At 45.5% G+C, this 15,043-nt stretch overlaps 1 protein-coding gene across 4 annotated transcripts in view; it reads right to left on the bottom strand.

Annotated features, from left to right (window-relative positions):
- SNRK (SNF related kinase) overlaps positions 1 to 15,043 on the bottom strand; it is a 1,018,029-nt gene that overhangs the window by 418,761 nt on the left and 584,225 nt on the right. The gene's annotated exons all lie outside the window — the stretch shown is intronic.

Raw genomic sequence — 15,043 nt, 5'->3', positions numbered from 1 at the left:
AGCCATATAAAGACAAAAGATCACCACCAGGTCCTCTAGGAGTCCTTGGATGGGGGAAGGAGGGAATGAATGGCGACATGGAACGTTATGGCGAGTACATAACTTTTTTATGTTATGTTGTCCTATCTTCATTCTTACTTGGATGGGACAGCGTCCCTAGCACCTTTTTCCCAGGTGGCTCACAAGAGTACACCTTTGAGCACAGTGGAACCAAAGGAGGCCCTGCCCCGGAGGCCAAATACACTTTGTAATGAGTGATAAACGTATGAGGATTGGCCCACATAGCTGCAGCACAAATACTAATGCCCTGGTTGAGTAACCCCTAATTCTGAATGGCGGCTCTCTATTTGAGGTATAGATAAAGGTGATACAATTTGAGAGCCAGTTTGAAAGAGCGACTTTAGAAACTGGCATACCCTTTTTTGCCTCAGAGAAGGAGATGAATAATTGATCAGATTTCCTGAAATCTTTAGTTCTATGCAAATGGACAGAATCTGAGCTGTCTATGCACGTCCAACTGATGGAGTTTATACTCTGCCTTGTTATGATTGGGGAAAAACACCGGAGCTCAATGGATTGACTGATATTGGATTGAGAGCAAACCTTAGATATAAAGGATGGATTAGTTCGCAAAGATACCTATCCTTATGAAAGATCAGATATGGAGGTCTGATTGGCAATGCGTGCAAAACTCTGGCAGATGTCACGGCTACTAGAAAAATGTTCTTCCAGGAAAGAAATTTGAAGTCACAAGATGAAGAAGGCTCGAACGGTGGCAATGTAAGTTGAGATAGGACAAAATTTAAATCCCAAGGAGGAAGTGGTTCCTTAAAAGGTGGTCCCAACAAGGAAGCACCTTTTAAAAATGCTTTACACAACCTGTGTGACATTAAGTTAGGAGAATGGTCGCCGATGTGGAAATTCGAAATTGCAGTCAGCTGGACACTAATAGTTGCTGCAGCCGAGCCTTGCTGGAAGAGCTCCGCCAGAAATTCTAGAATGGACTCAATAGGCACAGGAAAAGGTCAATGTTTCTATTTTGTGCCCAGTGAGAAAATCTTTTCCACTTGCTAGTATATAGTCTTCTAGTAAAAACCTTATGAGAGGACATCAATATGTGCTTGATTGCTGGAATGAAGTTATGAAGCCTGACTAAATTGGGAAGTGGTGCAGCTATGCTGTCAAGTTGAGGGTGTGGAGAGAAGGATGAAGTGCACGGACATATGTGTCAGAAGGTCTGGAAACGGGTCCAGAGTCCACGGCTTCTCCTGAAGATGAGGCCAGAAGAAGGAGAACCAAATCTGCTGAGGTCAGTATGGGGCAATGAGAATCATCCCGCTTCCCAAGGATTTTGCTTTCTGGATGACTTTGGGTATGAGGGGAAATGGGGAGAAAGACAAAGAAGTCCCGAGGGCCAATCGTGTACAAGTGCATCTCTCGGTGTCTCCCCCAGCAGGGGAATTAGGGCAAAGTAGCTGCTGCAGTTGGCATTCATGGGAGTGGCAAAACAATCGCAGCAAGGCTGACCCCATTTCTGGAAAATCTTTTCCGTTATGTTCTGTTCAGAGACTACTCGTGGGGCATTAATATTGCTCTGCTGAGCTTTTTGGCTATCACATTGCATTTTCCCGGGATGTGCGTTGCTACTAGAAAGCGTTGTCACTGTAGCAACAAGTTGTTATGAAATAAAGGGTCTCCCGATAGTCACATGGGTGGACTGGATCCACCATCGTAGGGCCTTTTTGCATGATGTTATTCTGATCAGGTGGGACATAGAAAGTTCTTGAAGTGACCATTGGGAGAACAGGAGCCATTGAAGGATTCTCATATGCATCCTGGCGAGAGGAACTAGTGTTATGGTTGAAGCCATTGTCCCTAGGAGTTTCAGAACTACCTTTGCCTTTACCTTGTCCTTGGGAAGAAGGTGAAGTATTTGCTGTCTGAGGGCTGAAATTCTGTCGGCTGGAAGACATGCTATCATGGAAACAGTGTCTAGGTTTGCGCCTATGAAGGTAATATGTTGACAGGGCAACAAGGCAGATTTTTGTAAACTAAGTGTTATGCCTAACTGAGCACAGATTTCCAATGTCGCATCTCTGGCTTGTTGGAGTATATGCTTGGTGGTGGCAGTTAGAAGCCAGTCATCCAGATACAGAAACACTTGGAATCTAAGACGTCTCAAGTGAGCCGTTACTACTGCCATGCATTTGGTGAACACTTTGGGGGCTGTAGTGAGACCAAAGGGCAGAGCTCAGAACTGATAATGACTGGCTCCCAACCGGAAGCGTAAGTGACTCCTTGATGCTCTGTCCATTTTTATGTGGTAGTACGGTTCCCCCTTTATAATCTAGAAATACTGCAATCTCGAATTTCAGTATTTTGAAACCAGAAAGGCGAATGTTCAAAATCCCGAAACCACGAAATACAAAATCGAGAACACATGCACTCCACACAACACATACACTATCCTACCCACACTACATACACAAACACAACACAAATCAACACACCTACACTACATATAAGCAGGGGAGCAAGCCTCCCTGCACCCCCCATGTGGGGGGCTGTATCCCCCATACCCCCCTACTTATATATACTAACTCAGAGATCGCACAAACAGGAAAAGACAGCAAACTCACACCCAGACATTCCACAGTCCCTCGCACACAGACACACACATCACACATATACAAACTCCAACACTTGCACACTCATACTTTCACCTACCTACCCCTAACCCACACGTACAACTTACACAATCACATACATTCAAACTCCCACCCAAAACCCTTACAAAACACTCACTCACCTTAAATCACACCTAAATCCACATATACCGTATACCATCCACAGAAAACACGGATCATATTGAAGCGTAAAGCCATAACCGTGAATTTGAGATATTCAAATTCACAATTATGCACTTTCGCCATTTTAAAAATTCACCTTCATGGTCTCGGGATACTGAAATTAGAGATTTCAGTATTTTGAGATTATAAAGCTGAACCGGTAGTACGCATCATGGAAGTCTACTGAGCATATCCAATCGTCTTTCCCTAAAAAGGGAAGTATTGACTGCAGTGTCACCATTTGGACTTTGACTTTTTGACAGATTCGTTTAACTTGTTGAGATCCAATATGGGTCTCCAGTCCCCTGTTCCTTTTGGCACCAAAAATGATCTTGAGTAAGTTCCGAATCCTGTTTGGTCAGCGGGGACTTCTTGGATGACTCTTTTGTCCAGTAACTTTTGGAATACTATACTTGCTTGCTCCCTTAGATTGGGTGGAACATCCAAGATTGTTCTGATTTGTGGGACAGGGTGACAAAAGGGAATGGAATATCCTATGGATATTATGCTTTGTACCCACTTGTCTTCTGTGACACTTTGCCAGGCTTCTGGGTACAAAGACAAACGCCCCCAACTGTCTCCAGTGTAGAGCAGGCGGGCCTCCTTTCAGGAGCGCTGATAGGGACGTCCACAAAAGGAATCACTGTCACCCTGGTTTTGTGGACCCTCTCTGCCACTAGGACATCTACCACTGTTGCCTCCTCCTCTGCCCCTGGGGAAGGATTCACCTTGTGCATCTTGGAAAGCTCCTTGGGATCTTTTGAACCACATTTTTCCACTCTTCTGACCTTTAGGGTAAGGTCTTGAAGGTATGGAAAAACGTACTCCAACGGCAGAGAGAGTTTTCCCTTCCAGCTCGCATCTGGTGAGTCTGTCTTTTACTTTGGGTCCAAAAAGTGAGGAACCATCAAAGGGGGCATTAGTAAAGGTACACTTAAAAGGTTCCGCAAAATTACACAAATGCATCCAGGAGTGTCTCCTCAAGGAAACTCCTGAACCCACTGCCCTACTCGCTCCATCCGCTGCATAAGATATCAGTCTCATGGAGGAGTCGACTACAGAATTTAAGGTGGATAGCTGGGTGGAGACTTTCTCATTCACCCCCGCAGCTAATGAACCCTGTAGAGTATCTACTAGCTCTTTCAGGAGATCTCAGTGTGTGAGGTAGTTCAGCAATTGGAGTGTAAAAGTCGCTGATGAAAAGACACGCTTCCCATATCAGTCCATCGTTCGAGAATCTTTGCTCGGAGGATGAATAGATGAGAATGTCTCAAAGTTCCTTCTTGGTGGCTGCTGCCACCACCATAGCATCTACAGGTACACCCTTTGTGAGAAAATCTTTTCCAGTAGGGGCTGACAAAAATTTGTTTAGCCTCCGATGGACTGGTTCCATAGTGTCAGGTGACTCCCACTCCTTTCGACTGATCAAGTCCATTAGTTCATCAAAAGGCGGAGACACTCAGATGGCTGAAGGTTGCGATCCAAAGGCCTTTAGGCACACTGACTCCTCATCAGAAGGGGTGATGTTTTTCCAGCTGCCTCTCTGCTTTAGGATCTCCAGGATATCTGCAAATGAGATATCATCAGAGGACGACCGTGGGGACCCTTCTGACTCCTCGAGATCAGTGTCTGAGGTGACAAGACTCATCCGGGGAGTCTATATGCTTCCTCTTGCATGTCCTCTTTTGAGGGGGCTCCTCAGAAGGGTATTCTGGGGAGGCCTCGGAAGAGAGGAGTTCACCCAATGGGGGATTCTGAGGCTCTGGATCTCTGCTGTCCTGTGGATGGGGTGGTGCCAAGACAATAGCCAGTTCCTTGAGGGAACGAAAGCCGTTATCCCTATGTAGAGCTGTAGAGGGGGACAGCACACTCCTCATCAGCTCGAAAGCAGATTCCACCAGTTCCTAGGATATCTCCAGTTACAAGGAGATGGAGGACACCCCTGGGCCGAGAGAGACCAGCTCTGAGGCTGATGCAGGAGCCGAGCCGACGCACCAAGGGGTAGACTCGGAACTGAGGAAGTCCGGGTCCGAGCATCCCCCCCAGGACCGTCCGGAGAACCCCAGCTTGCAGACACTCCAGATGGCGCCAAGAGTGTCTGAGCAGAGGTCAGTTCCGTAATCTCTGAAGGGAGTCCTGGAACTGACGGTTCTACAGTAAATCGTACCAGGCACTCCGGCTCCAAAGATCCAGCTTGGCTTGGAGGAGGAACAACAGTGGATGCAAGAGTCTTGGAAGGCTCCGAGACCTGATGGGTTGGAGCAGAGAACAATTTAGCTAGCGCTGGCGACTTCAAGAGTCTGCGCACCACCCACTCCATGTCAACATCAGATAGGCTTCTAGTGGACCTGGAGAATACAGAGGGAGAACAAGATCTCTCCAAAATGGGAGATCTCAAGGTAGGGGGAGACTGATGGAATGTCAATGGACTGGCTCCGAGATATGGTATATTGCAGCTCTGAAGACCTTGGGGCCGAAGAACCAGGCTTGTCAATAATGATGACCTCCGTCGGTTCCAACGCCTGTAGAGCCAAGGAGGTAGATGGCTTAGAAAGTTTCAACAATTTTTCTGGAGGCTCAGACTGAGCCAAAGAGACAGGTGATGGCCTTTTGGATGGTTTGTCCCTCTTGGAAGAAGAAGAGGACGACGAAGAAGAAGAAGCACTCTGCACAGCTTCCTCAAAGGTTGGCTTTAAGAGTCCCTTAACAATTTGTTTCTCCTCTCCTGTAACACACGTGCACTAAAGGAGTGGCAGAAAGTGCAATTCTCCTGTAGATGTATAGCCCCTAGACAATATACGCAAATGACATGTCCGTCTGTAATTGACATTTTCTGGGTACATTTCTGACATTTTTTAAAGCTGAAGGCTTATGCTCTTTCTCCCTAGTGTCTTTAGACATGACAGAAGAAAGAAGTTCCCAAAAGGATTACAAATAACTCAGAACACTGCTAGATATATAAACACACTCTAAGCTAATAAACACTGCACATCTAAGAAAGATATATTTGAAAACTAACTTGCTCTGACTAAAGGCGAGCACTAGGACCTCTAATTTAAACGGACCTAGATACCAAGGATAGAACACACACACTAACAATAACACTACAAGCCCTCTAACTAAAACGGGCAATTAGCTCTCTAATTACACGAGCTAAATGACAAACTAACTACGGGAGTAGACTAAAACAACACACCACTACAATAATTAACTACGGGATACAAGTAGGCCTGCGAAAAATGACGGCCAAACAACAGCACACAACAGCAAAAAGGAGATAAAATAAGATGCACACTAAATCTAACTAAGCACACAAAAAACACTACTAATGTATGAATCCTAAAAGTTCAAGCTAGTAAAGTGTAAAAAGGCAAAAAACTTAGCCACTGCCAAGAAGAGCACATCCAACCTCGTAAAGCAGCAAACGAGATCTGGAGAGTTGCACCACTGCATCATGGGACACCTACCTGCCACGAGCCAACTTTGAGACTGCCAGCTGTGTATTTGGCCGAGTCGGAGCCGAGGATCTGCTCCAAACCCATCCAAATAAGAATGAAGGCGAGATAGAACATAACATCATATGTTTTACTACATCCTCATTAGACCCAAAGCTTAAAAAAAAAAAGTTAGACAATGAAGCATTTATTCAACTGCATACAGAGTAAAGCCTACATTCCGTACTCGTAGAAAGGCAGTCTATCCCAAGAAAATCAGGAGAGAGAGAAAGTGATGCACTTGGGAACACAGCAGTATTCCTAACAATGAGGCACAGCCTTTCATACACAGCTTGACACTATACTTGGTTTCCACCAGGGTACTATACGACTGCTACACAACAGAATGGTAAAACTAATGCTCCAAAGATATGCAGACCACGTTCTCAATAGGTTAGAGTAAAACTCCTACACAGTTCATCAGAAAAAAACTGTTGTTAAAATACCACTGATTGCAGCACCATATTTTCATTCATCTGAGGTGTGTGTCCCAAATTCAACACTGAGTTGCACTAATATTTTTGAGGGTAGAATAGCAGTCTTGTGTATATTCTGTAGCTGATCACCCTGTTGTTACTTCTTTAAAGATTCATAATGAATTTTTGTCACATTACTGGAGACTTTTTTTTGCACATTACCGGAGACATAACAGGGGGTGGCAGGAGGAAAGTAATACACTACATAAAATCCTGGGACATGACAAGAGGTAGGAAGGAAAGCAGATTTTACTCTACTGTACAGTGTGTGTGTGTACTATACAGTTTGTGACAGCAATGTGGGTGGAAAGGGAGATTTTATCCTACATGTGACTGGTCCAAGAAAGGATATATATCTTACTTGTGCAACCACAAGCAGCACAAGTGTAAACATTCAAAGTCACTCTTAGTATACTAAATAGACCCCTCCTTGGAGGATCCAAGTGCAAATCCCAGGGAAACTGTTTTAATGGAGGCAGCTCCACAAACAAAATGAAACCCTGAAAGTAGTACCATTGTGTATAACTAGGCTGGTAACAGTTGTTTCTATTTTCAGTGCAGTGCCACACACAAACTGTGAGAAAACAGTAACAGAATCTCAATTCTCAACATTCACTGATTTTCATGGATGCCACTGATGTTGTTTTTCACAAGATCAGTGACTGAGTCCGTGACAAAAGCAGAGGAGTGCAGTCACTATATAATGTATGTAAGCAAGTGAAGTCACAGACTTCATTCTCTTCAGAAAATATATATTAACAGTTGTGAATTAATACTACTATTAAACTGTCACTAATTTTGGGATAGTTCTATGATTATTAGTGGCTTTGTCCCATATTCTGGGAATAAGAGGTTAAGAGCCACAAATGGAATGCTGACAAAGTGAAGCCCATCTACTTTTATACTGCACACCCACATAACAGTTAATATTCAAAGTAGCACGTTTAGTGAATTTTATTTTACTGTGTGATGCACAGTCAGTGCAATAATTGCCAAACTAAATTCTGGGAAAGGAAACTAGTGTATTGCTAACTGAAATGTTCTGACACTCTGTACTATCAGTGAAAGATGACAGTTTCCATAAGGGAAGTTATACAATATTTCAGTACCTTAAAACTAGCAACATTTATTACTTTTGCACATACTCCTGTGAGAAAGTGGGGACATCTGTAAACAGAAAATCTTTGAAATTCACAGAATCCCAAACAATAGTCTGCTACTAGTGCTCTTCCAGAAATACGCATAAATATCCACAACAGTTTTATTACAGTGATGAGAGAATAAGTAGGCATGGAAAGAAACTGTATAACACAATTAAATTCATGTTTGAATTAAGAGCTAAATGACATGCTTCTTTCATTTTCGCTATCACATTATACACTATTAGCAAGATCTGATAACACTACTCAACTATGACAAATTCCAATAGAGTGGTGCAATTTTAACCTTTCACCACTGTCGCCTCACAGTAAGACGCTGTCTGGTTCGATTCTCAGCTAGCGCGTCTTCTGTGTGGAGGCATGCGTGAATGGGCGTGCCTTCGTTGAAGGTTGTGCATCAGGGCTGGTAACTCGGCACGTAAAAATCCACTACCAAACAGTAGCGGACCGGAGTTCCGCTGTGGCGACCCCTAACCGGGTTAAGCCGAAAGACACAACAAAAAAAAAATTGATGACCTAAAAAAGTTTCATAGAGAATTGGGAAATAAGGTAAAATGAAATGAAAGACAGCCATAAAAGAAAAAATAGATCCATTTTGGAGAACATAACAAAGATGCTAAATGGATAGAAGAAGTTAAAGAAAGAATAAGAGGTTTAAAGGTACAGGATATAAAATGGGATGAAGTAACAGCCAGAAAGATTGAAACTTTTAGTTATGTACTCACCATAACTTCAGATGTTTGGGATCCATCTCGCCTACATTCTGACTGATGGGTTCGGAGCCGATCCCTCGGCTCCGACTCGGCACGCTTATGCCAAAGAGCGAAGTCTCTTATTGGCTGAGCTTATTATATCCCAGGATGCACCACTACCAGTCCCCCAGATCTAGTTTGTCCGCATACATGCACACATGCATACCCTGCTTATATAACATCGTCAGATGAAACAAGATAAAACAGTAGAACTCAAAACCGTTCAATCTCTTCTGATCTCCAAGGCAGGGGAAGGAGGGTGGGTATTAGGATGGCGAGATGGATCCCAAACATCTGAAGTTATGGTGAGTACATAACTAAAGATGTTATGTGATCCTATCTCGCCTACATTCTGACTGATGGGGCAGCCCCTAGCACCTGAATCCTGGGTGGCTCACTGGAAAACACTCCTGAGTACCGTGGAACCAAATGATGCTCGCCCTTTAGATGCCACATCCAATTTGTAGTGGGAAATGAAAGTGCGGATTGGACCAAGTAGCCGCAGCACAGATTTCCGATATAGCGAGCTTGGAATGAAAAGCTATAGAAGTAGCCATAGCTCTGGTAGAATGAGCTTTGATAGATGTTGTAAGTTGCTTATTCAAGAAGAATAAGCCTGAGTTATGCAATCTCTGATCCATTTTGAGATAGTAGCTTTGTGATGGTTTGGCCCGTTTATTATCTGAGAAGGACACAAACAACTGGTCTGACTTACGGTTGCTGAGTCCTGTCTAAATAGAAGCGTAATTGCCTGTGAACATCCAATTTATGAAGAGTGTATTCTGCTTCATTGGAGAATTTTGGGAAGAAAACTGGTAGCTCTAGAGATTGTTGTAGGCAGAAACTAGAACAGATCTTTGGGACAAAGGATGGATTAGGCCTAAGTGATACTCTATCCTTGTGGAAAATCAAGTACGGTGGCTTAATAGACAGGGCTTGAAGCTCTGAAACTCTTCTTGCAGAAGTAATTGCAACTAAGAAGGCAGTTTTCCAAGACAGATATTTTAACTCGCATGTAGCAGCCGGTTCGAAGGGGAGATGTTAATGCAAGCACCAAATCAAGATCCCAATGGAGGTGCAGGATGAAAACTGGGGTCTTAATAGGCTCGCACCTTTAATGAAAGTTTTGCATAGTCTGCAGCTCATCAAAGGAGGATCCATGGATTCGTGGAATTTAGAGATAGCCGCTAGTTGGACTTTAATAGTTGAGACAGAAGATCCCTGATTAAACAGGGATGTTAAGAATTTCAAGACCTCTGGGACAGGAGCAGTGATAGGGTCTAAGCCCTTGAGTTGAGCCCAGATAGCAAACCTCTTCCACTTACTAAGGTACAATTTGTTAGTGGTGGGTTTGTGGGCAAGATAAAATGTGAACAACTTCGGGTCTAGTTTGTGCCTTCTAACTAAAGTCGGAAGTGGAGGAGCCAAGCTGTCAAATTCAAAGATTGAAGGGACTGATGCCGATGTCCCGACTGATGGATTAACAAGTCCGAATTAGGTCTAAAGTCCACGGATCGTCCACTGCATGCTTCTTCAGGTAGGGAAACCATACTTGACGAGGCCAGTATGGGGCAATCAGTATCATTGAAGACCCCAGTTGAGAAGCTTTTGAATAACTCTGGGAAGAAGCGGAATTGGAGGAAAGGCATAAGTAGCCCTGTTGGCCAAGGTTGTGCTAGAGCATCCATGGCTGGTACTCCCTGATGTGGGATCAAGGAGAAGAACCTTTGGCACTTGGTGTTCAGTGGAGTTGCAAATAGGTCGCAGCACGGCGTCCCCCATCTCCTGAAAACCTGAGCTGCTACTGTGTGGTTTAGAGACCACTCGTGAGGAGAGAGAATTGTCCTGCTCAATTTGTCTGCCAATATATTTGACTTTCCCGGGATGTGGGTCGCTACCAAGAAGCGGTTGGTAGCTACAGCCCATTCCCACACTCTCATGGCCTCTCTGCAAAGGGGGTATGATCTGGTCCCTCCTTGTTTGTTCAGATACCAAACCACCGACATGTTGTCTGTGTGGATGGCGATGATGCCCTGAGGAAGAAACTTGTGTAAGGCTTGTAGGGATAGAAGTACAGCCCTCATCTCCAACACGTTGATGTGGAGAAGAGTTTGCCTGGAAGCCAGGAGCCCTGAACTAGCCTGCCCAGACAATGCCCCCACCCTATCTGGGAGGCATCTGTTGTCAGGGTAACCACTGGAGAGGGAGAACAAAGGGTTTTCCTTGATCCAAATTGGATGTCTGAAGCCACCAGCGAAGGTCCCTTTGCATATTTCCGTAATCATGATGTGATGATTGAGGGAAGATCCTGAAAGGACCATTGAGTTGACAAGAGCCACTGAAGAATCCTCATGTGTAATCTTGCCACAGGAACTAAAAGAACCGTGGCAGACATTGAGCCTAAAACTTGAAGAACCATCCTGGCTGGGGCTTCGGAGCTCGAGATCAGAGCTTGAACTTGGCCCTGTAAAGTTTGGATCCTTTCGCAGGAAGAAAGACGCCAAGATCAATCTGGAGTCTATCTCTGCTCCTATAAACTTTATGCGCTGAGAGGGCAGCAAGACAGACTTTGACCAATTGAATGTAATCCCCAGGGAAATACCCAGGAGATGGTGGCTTTGAGGTTGTCCATTAGTAGATGCCTGGTGGTGGCAGTCAGGAGCCAGTCGTCGAGATAGGGAAACACTTGGAATCCAAGACTTCTCAGGTGAGCCGTCACTACTGCCAAACACTTGGTGAACACCCTGGGGCTGTGGTGAGACCAAAGGGCAGAGCGCAAAATTGGTAATGACTGACTCCCAGGCTGAAGCAGATACCTCCTGGACGCCTGATGTATCGGTATGTGATAATAGGCGCCTTGAGGTCTATGGAGCACATCCAAACATCCTTCTCCAACAATGGGAGAATGGATTGTAACGTGACCATTCGAATTTGGATTTCGTGGACGGATTGGTTCAGTCTGCTGAGATCTAATATTGGTCTCAGGTCCCCTGTCTTTTGGCACTAAAAGAACCTGGAGTAATTTCCTGATCCGATCTGGTCTGTGGGGACCGTTGATGACTCCTTTTCTAGCAGCTTTAAAGCTTCTGCGGCTGCCATTTCCCTTTGACTGGGTGGAGGGTCCGGATTCTTTTGGACGGTGGGGGCGAGTATGTGAATGGGATGGTGTAACCTCCGGCAATGATCCAAGCACCCATCTGTCCTGAGTGATTGACTCCCAGGCTTTTAGGTGCTTGGCAACGACACCCGACTGGCTCGAGCAGCACAGCCGGGCAATCCCTCATGACGTGGGAGGCTGAAGAGCCACGAAAGGACTCGCGGTCTCCAGAATTGCGGGCCCTCTGCCGCCTCTGGGACGGCGTCTCCCTGAAAAATTTCCCGTCCTCTGCCTCTGGAAGGGGAATCTTCCTGCTGTTGGGAGAAAAACTTGCGAGATTTGCGGAACCACATTTTCCCACCTCCTTTAGCCTTGGGGTAAGGCCGAAAGGGAGTGGAATAACGGGCACCTACGGCAGATAAAGTTTTTCCCTCTTGCTCACAGCGGGTAAGGGTGTCTTTAACCTTGGGTCCAAACAATGAGGACCCATCAAAGGAGCGTCGTGAAGGAAGACTTGAAGGCCTCCGAACTGACACAGCGGAGCCAGGCTTGTCTCCGTAGAGCCACGCCTGTGCCTGCCGCTCTACCCGCCCCTTCGGCCTCTAAGATGTCTGCAAATGAGACATCATCCGAGGACGACTTCGGGGACCCCTCTGCATCATCCAGATCAGTGTCTGATGTAATAGACTCGGGGGAGTCCACATGCTTCCTCTTGCACGATCTCTTCCTTGGGGGTTCCTCCAAGACAACTCCAAGAACCCTCAGGAGGAGGGGAACCCCACTGGGGTAACCTCAGGCCCAGGGCTCCGCTGACTACGGACAGGGGAACTGCCAAAGACCCAGTCTCCACGCCCAGGAAGGTGCCGGTAAAGCCGGAGAGATGGCCGAAGAGGACTTGGCCAAGGCACTCCTCATGGCTCTGAAAGCCGGACCCCCAGAATCCTGGGAGTGTCCGGTCCCCGGAGCCGTGATAGCCGACGGAAGTCCCGCAGTCAAGCACCGAGGGGAGGCTCGAACCGAAAGCATAGGTCCCGAAACATCACCCCCGGGTCCAGCCGAAGAAGTCCGCGTACCAAACTCGGACCCGAAGGCCCGGGTTGGAGTAAGGGTCGGAGCTGGAAGACTGGAGACTGGAACAGTCTTTGGAGCACCCTGTCTATATCAGAATCTGACATCCTCGAAGACCGAGAGGAAACAGAACGGGTTCGAGACGGCCTCTCCAACGGCCCCAAAGGGCTAGGGGACCGGCTCCGAGGCGACTCGATGAGTATCGGCGCCGAGGGAATACACATACCAGATTCCATCGGTGCCGAGGTGGGCTTCGGCGCCGAGGAGGAAGTGTCTGAGCGGGCAACCTTTGTCGGCTCCGAGAGCAGTGGAGCCGACGAAGGTGACCCGCCTCTCGATGCCCCAGCCATCGGCTCCGAAGCCAGAGGAGTCGATACTGGTGGCATCGAGGCAGACCGTTCCGACCTCGGCCCCGAAGTCCTTGGAGCCGAAGGAGAGGCCTGCCTATGTTTCTTAGCGGTCGGATCCGACGGACTGGTCGGAACCGACGCCCTTTTCTTTTTGGCCGGAGAAGGAGAGGATGCCAAAGCTTCGAAGAAGGTTTAATTAATCCCTTAAGAATTAATTTATTTTTCCTCTCCTGGAGGACCCTTGAGGAAAAAGCGTGACATACGCTACATGATTCCTGTAAATGTTTTGCCCCTAAGCAATACACACAGAGCGAGTGATCGTCCGTGATGGACATTTTAAAACTACATTTTACACATTTTTTTAAAGCCCGAAGGCCTAGGATTCTGAGACATTATGGGGGGAATTCAGTAATCTGACTGGAAGAAATACAATTACTGCCTAAGTATAGGCTTACAGTTATCACTGCAAATGACAGGGGACTTTGAAACCCTGTAAGAACAAACAGCTACCAAAACTTTAAAGCCTTTTACTATATATAAAATATAGAAGGGTTGAATAACCGGAAGGCCCTAGATGAAAGGGGCCTACCAAACACAACCCAGTCACACAACAAAATTTCACAAGAAATTCAAACCAACCACACAACAATGTAAGAATAGCTGTTAAAACAGCTTTTTGAAAGAAAACAGCAAAACTGACAGAAAAGTTAGTCAAAAATAACTACTCAGCTCAGCCAGCTCGAGACCACGCCTCGCAGGTTAGCGGCAAACGAGATCTGGGGACTGGTAGTGGTGCATCCTGGGATATAATAAGCTCAGCCAATAAGAGACTTCGCTTTGGCATAAGCGGCAGTCGGAGCCGAGGGATCGGCTCCGAACCCATCAGTCAGAATGTAGGCGAGATAGGATCACATAACATCAAAGTTTCTAACAAAACATACAAAGTTTCTAACTGGAAAACCCCAGGCCCAGATGCAGTACCTAACTTTTGGCTGAAAGTATTAACATCTTTGCACACAGATTTAGCCATGAGCAAGAACTATTTATATGCGCACCTTGAACTGACACCAACCTGGTTAATGACAGGAAAACAATGCTCCTACTTATGAGTGAACCTGCAAGCTACCCTAAAAATTATATACCAATACCTTGCCCTCCGACGAAGTATAAACTATACATGGGATTGATGCCGACAGAGTTTATAGTCATTCAGAAGAAAACTCAATAATGGCAGTAGAACAAAAGGGCAATAAAAGAAAGTCATATGGAACAAAGGATCATTTGTTGTTAAATAAAGTCATAGTGGAGAACTGTAAAAAGGGGAAGAATCCAAGTATGGCATGGATTGACTACAAAAAGCATTTGATAGTATTCCACATTCATGGATAAAAGAGTGCTTAAAAATGTAAAAGACGCATCCTACAGTGATCAATTACATTACAGTGACCATGAAACAGTGGCAGACCACTTTGCAATTAAGCCGTGATAAATGACCAATTATTATCCCAGGGATAAAAATTCAAAGGGGGATATTCCAGGGTGCCTCTTTCTCACCACTGCTATTCTGCCTTGCCCTTAATCCATTAAGCTGTCTACTTAACAGCTTAGGCAATGGCTATAATTTGGCTCCTAGAAAACAACAAAGTGTAAAGACTTCACATATTCTCTTTGTCGATGATTTAAAACTGTACAGTTCATCAGATGAGGAACTGAAAACACAACTGCAAGTTGTCAAAACTTTTTCAGATGATATAAGAATGTCATTTGGTCTTGATAAATGTTCAAAAGCAACCTTTA

The sequence above is a fragment of the Protopterus annectens genome, chromosome 3.part0 (assembly GCF_019279795.1).
Source record: "Protopterus annectens isolate FY-2018-M chromosome 3.part0, PAN1.0, whole genome shotgun sequence".
Taxonomy (NCBI): domain Eukaryota; kingdom Metazoa; phylum Chordata; order Ceratodontiformes; family Protopteridae; genus Protopterus; species Protopterus annectens.
Note: the sequence above shows the minus strand (reverse complement) of the source record. Positions and strands in the feature narration are given on the sequence as shown.